The sequence below is a fragment of the Cupressus sempervirens genome, chromosome 6 (assembly GCF_028749045.1).
Source record: "Cupressus sempervirens isolate cs-2001-9-10 chromosome 6, ASM2874904v1, whole genome shotgun sequence".
Lineage (NCBI taxonomy): Eukaryota > Viridiplantae > Streptophyta > Pinopsida > Cupressales > Cupressaceae > Cupressus > Cupressus sempervirens.
This window is the reverse complement of record NC_143123.1, coordinates 472,096,106-472,106,237: the sequence shown is the minus strand read 5'-3', so window position 1 is coordinate 472,106,237 and position 10,132 is coordinate 472,096,106.

Genomic DNA, 10,132 nt, shown 5'->3' with positions numbered 1-10,132 from the left:
AGGGATCATAAGGTGACCTATGACCCTCTTTGACCCATTAAATGACAACATATGTCACTAGGGGTCCTCGAACCCCTAGGAACATATTTGAATGGGTTATATGGGTCAAAGGAGGTTATAAGGTGACCGATGACCCCCTTTGACCCATTAAACGATGACATATGTCGCTAGGGGTCCTAAAACACCTAGGGACATATTCGAATTGTTCATATGGGTCAAACTCTATGACCCACTTTGACCCATTAAATGATGACATATGTCTCTACGAGTCCTATAACCCCTAGGGACATATTCGAATCATTCATATAGGTCAAAGAGAGTCATAGAGTGCCTTATGACACTCTTTGTCCCATTAAATGACAACATATGTCGCTAGGGGTCCTCAGACCCCTAAGAACATATTTGAATGGGTCATATGGGTCAAAGGGGGTCATAGGGTGACCTATGAGGTCCTTTGACCCATTAAACAATGACATATGTCGCTAGAGGTCGTCGAACCCCTAGGAACATATTCGAATGGGTCATATGGGTCAAAGAGGGTCATAGGTCACCCTTTGACCCATTAAATGATGACATATGTCGCTAGAGTTCCTCGGACCCCTAGGAACATATTCGAATGGGTAATATGGGTCAAAGGGGGTCACAGGGTGACCTATGACTCTATTTGACCCATTAAACGACAACATATGTCTCTAGGGGTCCTAGAACCCCTAGGGAGATATTTGAATGGGTAATATGGGTCAAAGAGGGTCATAGCATGACCTATGACCCTCTTTGACCCATTAAATGACAACATATGTTGCTAGGGGTCCTCGAACCCCTAAGAACATATTCGAATGGGTCATATGGGTCAAAGGGGGTCATAGGGTGACCTATGACATATGACCCCCTTTGACCCATTAAACAATGACATATGTCTCTAGGGGTCTAAGACCCCTAGAGACATATTCGAATGGCTAATATGGGACAAAAGGGATCATAAGATGACCTATGACCCCTTTTGACACATTAAACGATGACATATGTCGCTAGAGGTCCTCGGACCCCTAGGAACATATTCGAATGGGTCATATGAGTCAAAGGGGGTCATAGGGTGACCTATGACCCCCTTTGACCCATTAAACGAAGACATAAGTCGCTAGAGGTCCTTGGACCCCTAGAAACATATTTGAATGGGTAATATAGGTCAAAGAGGGTCATACGGTGACTTATGACTCTATTTGACCCATTAAACGATAACATATGTCTCTAGGGGTCCTAGAACCCCTAGGGACATATTTGAATGGGTAATATGGGTTAAATGGGGTCATAGCATGACCTATGACCCTCTTTGACCCATTAAATGACAACATATGTTGCTAGGGGTCCTCGGACCCCTAAGAACATATTCAAATGGGTCATATGGGTCAAAGGGTGTCATAGGATGAACTATGACCCCCTTTGACTCATTAAACGATGACATATGTCCCTAGGGGTTCTAAGACCCTTAGAGACATATTCGAATGGGTAATATGAGTCAAAGGGGGTCATAGGGTGACCCCCTTTGACCCATTAAACGACTACATATGTCGTTAGAGGTCTTCGGACCCCTACGAACATATTTGAATGGGTCATATGGGTCAAAGGGGGTCATAGGTTGACCCATTAAATGATAACATATGTCGCTAGAGGTCCTTGGACTCCTAAGAACATATTCGAATAGGTAATATGGGTCAAAGGGGGTCATAGGGTGACCTATGACTCTATTTGACCCATTAAACGATAACATATGTCGCTAGGGGTCCTAGAACCCCTAGGGACATATTCGAATGGGTAATATGGGTCAAAGGAGGTTATAGGGTGACCTATGACCCTCTTTGACCCATTAAATGACAACATATGTCACTATGGGTCCTCGGACCCCTAGGAACATATTTGAACGGGTCATATGGGTCAAAGGGGGTCATAGGGTGAACTATGACCCCCTTTGACCCATTAAACGATGACATATGTCCCTAGGGGTTCTAAGACCCTTAAAGACATATTCGAATGGGTAATATGGGTCAAAAGGGGTTATAGGGTGACCTGACTCTCTTTGACCCATTAAACGATGACATATGTCGCTAGAGGTCCTCAGACCGCTAGGAACATATTCAAATGGGTCATATGGGTCAAACGAGGTCATAGGGTGACCTATGACCTCTATTGACCCATTAAACGAAGACATATGTCTCTAAGGGTCCTATAACCCCTAGGGACATATTCAAATCGTTCATATAGGTCAAAGGGGGTCATAGGGTGACTTATGACACCCTTTGACCCATTAAACGACAACATACCCCTTTGACCCATCTGAACGATTCGAATATGTCTCTAAGTGTCCTAAGACCCTTAGGGAAATATTCGAATCATTCATATGGGTCAAAGGGGGTCATAGGGTGACCTATGACCCCTTTTGACTCATTAAATGACGACATATATCTCTAAGGGTCATATAACCCCTAAGGACATATTCAAATCGTTCATATGGGTCAAAGGGGGTCATAGGGTGACCTATGACACCCTTTGACCCATTAAATGACGACATATGTCCCTAAGGGTCCTAAGACCCCTAAGAACATATTTGAATCATTCATATGGGTCAAAGGGGGTCATAGGGTGACCTATGACCCCTTTTGACCCATTAAACGATGGCATATGTCGCTAGAGGTCCTCGGACCCCTAGGAACATATTTGAATGGGTCACATGGGTCAAAGGGGGTCATAAGGTGACCTATGACCCCCTTTGACCCATTAAACGATGGCATATGTCTTTAGGGATCCTAGAACTCCTATGGACATATTCGAATGGGTCATATGGGTCAAAGGGGTTTATAGGGTGACCTATGACCCCCTTTGACCCATTAAACGATGACATATGTCTCTAGGGGTCCTAGAACCCCTAGGGACATATTTGAATTGTTCATATGGGTCAAAGGGGGTCAAAGGGTGACCTGTGACCCTCTTTGACCCATTAAATGGCAACATATGTCGCTAGGGGTCCTCGGACCCCTAGGAACATATTCGAATGGGTCATATGGGTCATAGGGGGTCATAGGGTGACCTATGATCCCCGTTGACCCATTAAATGACCACATATGGCTCTATGGGTCCTATAACCCCTTGGGACATATTCATATTGTTCATATAGGTCAAAGGGGGTCATAGGGTGACCTATGACCCCCTTTGACCCATTAAACGATGACATAGCCCTTTGACCCATCTGAATGATTCGAATATGTCTCTAGGGGTCCTAAGACCAGTAGGGAAATATTCAAATCGTTCATATGGGTCAAAGGGGGTCATAGGTCACCCTATGACCCCCTTTGACCCATTAAACGATGACATATCTCTCTAGGGGTCCTATAACCCGAAGGGACATATTGAAATCATTCATATGGGTCAAAGGGGGTCATAGGGTGACCTATGACACCCTTTCACCCATTAAATGATGACATATGTCCCTAGGGGTCCTAGGACCCCTAAGGACATATTTTAATCATTCATATGGGTCAAAGGGGGTCATAGGGTGACCTATGACCCCTTTTGACCCATTAAACGATGACATATGTCGCTAGAAGTCCTCGGACTCCTAGGAACATATTCGAATGGGTCATATGGGTCAAAGAGAGTCATAGGTCCTTTGACCCATTAAACAATGACATATGTTTCTAGGGGTCCTAGAACCCCTAGGGACATATTCGAATGGGTCATATGGGTCAAAGGGGGTCATAGGGGTCATAGGGTGACCTATGACCCCCTTTGACCCATTAAATGATGACATGTGTCGCTAGGGGTCCTAGAACCCCTAGGGACATATTTGAATTGTTCATATGGGTCAAAGGGGGTCAGAGGGTGACCTGTGACCCTCTTTGACTCATTAAACGATAACATATGTCGCTAGGGGTCCTCGAACCCTTAGGAACATATTCGAATGGGTCAAAGGGGGTCATAGGGTGACTTATGACCCCCGTTGACCCATTAAACGATGACATATGTCTCTAGGGGTCCTATAACCCTTAGGGACATATTCCAATCGTTCATATGGGTCAAAGGGGGTCATAGGATGACCTATGACCCCCTTTGACCCATTAAACGACGACATACCCCTTTGACCCATCTGAATGATTCGAATATGTCCCTAGGGGTCCTAAGACCCCTAGAAAAATATTTGAATCGTTCATATGGGTCAAAGGGGTTCATAGGGTGACCTATGACCCTCTTTGACCCATTAAACGACGACATATGTCTCTAGGGGTCTTATAACCCCTAGGGACATATTCAAATCATTCATAAGGGTCAAAGGGGGTCATAGTGTGACCTATGACACCCTTTGACTCATTAAATGAGGACATATGTCCCTAGGGGTCCTAGGACCCCTAAGGACATATTCGAATCGTTCATATGGGTCAAAGGAAGTCATAGGGTGACCTATGACTTCTTTTCACCTATTAAACGATGACATATGTCGCTAGAGGTCCTTGGACCTCTAGGAACATATTCGAATCGGTCATATGGGTCAAAAGGGGTCATAAGGTGACCTATGACCCCCTTTAACCCATTAAACGATGACATATGCCTCTAGGGTCCTGGAACCCCTAAGGACATATTCAAATGGGTCATATGGGTCAAAGGGGATCATAGGGTGACCTATGACCCCCTTTGACCCATTAAACGATGACATATCTCTCTAGGGGTCCTAAAACCCCTAGGGACATATTCGAATTGTTCATATATGTCAAAGGGGGTCAAAGGGTGATCTGTGACCCTCTTTGACCCATTAACAACAACATATGTCGCTAGGGGTCCTCGAACCCCTAGGAACGTATTCGAGTGGGTCATATGGGTCAAAGGGGGTCATAGCGTGACCTATGACCTCCGTTGACCCATTAAGCGATGATATATGTCTCTAGGGGTCCTAAAACCCTTAGGGACATATTCCAATCGTTTATATGGGTCAAAGGGGGTCATAGGGTGACCTATGACCCCTTTTGACCCATTAAACAATGACATACCCCTTTGACCCATCTGAACGATTCGAATATGTCCCTAAGGGTCCTAAGACCCCTAGAAAAATATTTGAATCGTTCATATGAGTCAAAGGGGGTCATAAGGTGACCTATGACCCCACCTATGACCCCGTTTGATCCATTAAACGACGACATATGTCTCTAAGGGTCTTATAACCCCTAGGGACATATTCAAATCGTTCATATGCATCAAATGGGGTCATAGGGTGACCTCTGACACCCTTTGACCCATTAAATGATGACATATGTCCTTAGGGGTCCTAGGACCCCTAAGGACATATTTGAATCATTCATATGGGTCAAAGGGGATCATAGGGTGACCTATGACCCCCTTTGACCCATTAAACGATGACATATGTCGCTAGAGGTCCTCGGACCCCTAAGAACATATTCGAATGGGTCATATGGGTCAAAGGGGGTCATAGGGTGACCTATGACCCCCTTTGACCCATTAAATGATGACATATGTCTCTAGGGGTCCTATAACTCCTAAGGACATATTCGAATCGTTCATATGGGTCAAAGGGGGTCATAGGATGACCTATGACACCCTTTGACCTATTAAACGACGACATATCTCTTTAGGGGTCCTAGGACCCCTAAGGACATATTCGAATCATTCATATGGGTCAAAGGGGGTCATAGGGTCCCCTATGACCCCTTTTGACCAATTAAACGATGACATATGTCCCTATGGGCACTAGGGACATATTCGAATGGGCCATATGGGTCAAAGGCGGTCATAGGATGACCTATGACCCTCTTTGACCCATTAAATGATGACATATGTTCCTAGGGGTCCTAGGATCTCTACGGACATATTCAAATCGTTCGTATGTATATGGGTTAAAAAATAAAAGGATATATATATAGTATTTATACTATTTTATGATAATATAAATAAACATTAAATATTAATATTATCATATCTATAGTAATAATAATAATACTATTATAGCTATAATAATAATATATATATTAATACTATATTGTAGCATAATAATAATAATAATATAAATAAACACTAAATATTTACACTATTATATCTATAGTAATAATATTAATACTATTATGGGTATAATAATATTGATACTTTAGCTATATTAATACTATATATTAATATTACTATATATTAATACTATTATATATTAATACTATTGATACTTTATATTAATATTATTATACTATTAATACTATTATATATTAATAATACTATACTATTAGCTTAGTAATAAACCAAAGTCGAAAAATTATAGCAAGTTTTGATTTTGATAATATTAATATAATTATGGCAAAAGAGGGAAATTATAGCAAGTTTTCCCTTCAAAAATTCACTTTACAATATCGGATATCTGATTTCAAATCGGATATCCGATTTAGGATCGGATATCTGATTTTACTGGAACCAATTTCCAATAATTTCCTGTCCCTGCAGACTCGACAACATCATTTTTCCACTTTTTTTTCACGGGTTTTGAAAACAGTCACGTTTTGGGGCCCAACTATTCAAAAAAAAATCAAAAATATAACCTTAAGTGTTCGAATTTGTCATCTGAATAGGGAGCAGTAGTCGTCGAAAGGATAAACGCAAAAAGAAGATATCCAATGAAGACATTGTGACATATAGAGAAAGAGACAAATTGGAGCAAGGTATGCTAAATATCAGTCAAGTTGACGATGAATTAATCGAAGGTGAAATCATAGAATCAGATAATGAATATGTACAGTTGGGGAATGAAAATGTACCTATTGAAAACAATAATGCCGAAATTGAAAATTTGGAGAATGAAAATTTTGAAGAAGAAATGCCACCAAGTCATAATCCAGATTTCATAATTGACCATGTCGAAGATGACAATGCACAGGAACCTAATGCACAAGAACCTTACATATCTCCTAATTATAATCGGCATAAAGGTTCTAAAACACCAAAATGGATAATTGAAATTGATGAAACAATTATTGCTAGTTTGGAAGGAAAAAAATCAGAAAGAACCATTTGATTATGGGCTTCAAGACTATATCAGATGTTTTTTGGCAACAAGACAGTGGTAGAGCAATGTCAGCTTTTCATGCACTTATTAAAGATGCAAAAGATGAGACCTATGCTTTCCAAACTGAAGATTCGTGTTAATAAAAAGTTGGAAAGAAATGCCATTATCGTGAAGAATCTTTTTAGTGCTCTCAATAGCATTGGGAAAAATAGCAGAGAGAAGGATAATAGAGCTGCTCGAAGGGTCATTACAACCTCTTTGGTAAGTCATCATTTGAGAAAGGGTAGATATATGAGACAAACTTGTATTAATTTGAATCTAAATCGTACTACTTTGAGAAGAGCACTTAGTCGACAAGAGAAAATTGATGATCCTCTTCAAAATGAAACATGGGCATTTGGTGGGAGACTTCCACATTTTGATAAGAAGCTATCTGACGATGTGAAGGAAGAAATTACACAATTTTGGCACTCTAACTCACGAGTATCAACCAATGCTAAAGACGTCTTAAAGTTGAGAATTGACATCAGAGATCGCACGCCACATCCTAAACACCATTTAGAAGTAAGTCAAACTATGTTGTTCAAAAAATTTAGAGAGAGTCATCCAAGTCTTCATATATCACAAAGGGCTTTTGAATCTTTGAAGCCATTTTATTGTGTGCCACTCAAAATTTGAAATACATGTTGTTGCAAATATCATGTTGAGTTTTCTATGCACCATGAACTATTACGCTCCATCCGTTCTACTTTGCATAGTAAAGAAATGTTGGAGGATTGTGGGGCTAGTGGGCTTCCAAAATCATCAAGAGACTTGCTAGATCAACTCTTATGTCATAGAGTTGATGGTTGTTCATTTTATAGAAATGCTGGCTTAAATGAGAAGTGTTCAGAATGTGGTGGCTTATCCAAGTTTGACACATGCTTCCATGAGGGGTGCGAACAAGATCTTGGAAAGGCAATACTATAAAAAAAGGTATATGAAATGGTGAAATACACATTGAAGAGTGGGAGTGAGAGCTCTGGATGTGAATTGGTTGGAAAAAATATCAGTGTGGCTAATTTTATTTCAGATTTCAAGGCAAATTTTTTTTACAAGGATGCAAGACATAGTCAGAGGTCTCAGTGGTTGGATCAACAATTTAGAATGTGTAAGGAGACTTTTCCCATTGGCACTATTATATCAGTTGTTGATTTTGCTGAGAACTACACATTGCAACCTAAAAATGAGACACAATCTTAGTATTACAACTCCATTCAGATTGCAATTTTTGTTCACATAACATGTAGACATGCCCCTGATAGTGCGAAAGATAATCGAAAGATTATTAGAGAGTATCATTTTTATATGAGTGATGATAGATCTCACTCTCACGAGTTTGTGCAACATTGTTTTGAGAATTTTTTTGATTTCTTACATGAGCATGCAATTGCTATGGATAGACATATGATTTGGTTAGATAACTATACAGGTCAATTCAAAAATGCTCGCATGTTTTATTGGTTGTGTAGGATGCACGTAGAGAGAAGGGTGCCTCATATTTGGAGTTTTTTTGAGTCCAGTCATGGAAAAGGGGAACATGATGGAGCAGGGGCATGTGTGAAGAGAGCTCTAGTTAAGGAGAAACTGAAGATTTCAACAACAGAGCTTCTTGATGCTCGTAGCATTGTTGATTGTTGTAGTTTAGCATTATCACAAGGGGGGACTCTTAATTCAGTGGTACGTAGGTTCTTTTGGTTGGTTGAGGAAGGGTCCATAGGTGATAGATCAGATTGTGCTACAGTGAAAGACTCATAAAAAATGCATTCATTTCGGAGCTCTAATTCTAGTACATGGACCATTTGGATACGACAACTAGCTTGTTTTTGTCGTACTTGTTTTCAGTGTGATTGGGATCACTGTGAGTCAAGTGAGTGGGTGGACACATGGGCTCCACATTATCTTACTCCATTGTCTATCATACCCTCTATCAAAAATGATGACATGAAAAGTTCACTTGAGCATAACCATCTATCAGATCTACTTCAGCCAGGACATGTCTTTGCATTGGTTGCACCACAGGGGAATGATGAGAAATCTGATTATTGGTTAGCACGTTGTGTAAGAGGCAAACAAAAACTTGCACAATCGATCACAAATGATGATGGATTCACGTATCCTACTGGTTCAGTGGTTTTTGCTAGAACATGGTTGCGGACATACATGCTTAGAAGGAATGAAATTCCTGCATTCGAAGACTATCAGAAGCACAAAGTAATTCTCATATATTCACATCTTATTATAGCAACAAATGTAAAGTTATTGAAGCATCAAGGAAGACCAAAAGTAAAAGAACTTTTTACTATTGCTAATGTTGATCGTGAAGCCTTGTTGGAGACCCTAAAAAAGAGAGAGGACCCTATTGGAATACTCAACTAGGTATATATACTTCTTATGTTATTTTCTTCATAATGATTTAATGAATTGATGATTATCTTGTTTAATACAATAAGTTACTAATTTTTGTATGATATTGGAATGTAGTACATCATGAAGAGTTGGAGGGGGGTGGTATTCGGGAGAATTTCTAAAATTTATGATGTATTATAATGTAAAATGTGTAGTTTTTTGTATATGGTTTTTGTATTTTGGTAGGTTCTTTGTAAGGAAGTATAAGAGGAAGATATTGAACAAGTTCTTCCAAATCATATTTGCATGTGATACAAGGCTATAACGACAATTTTAAGAGCATTTATAACTATATGAAAGATAATTGCATGTGGATATCTTATTACAAATTTGGGTTTTTCCTTATTTGAAATAAAGCTGACATTATGATTATTAAAACTATTTTTATCAAACTAATCAAATAAGAAAAATCTAGAAAGTACGGATGAACAATTAGAATACTTGATTTCTTCCATTTTGCAACCAATCATAGCATTTGAAAGCATAAAGAGTCATAAGATTGTATAATGTTTTGAAAGACTTTCATATTGAAAAGTTGTATGAAGCACATTTGGGATAAGCCATGAAATCCATGAAAGAAGATAGCATGTAGGATAAGCAATTAAATCCAATAAGCAAGATAGCACATGCATAATGACATGA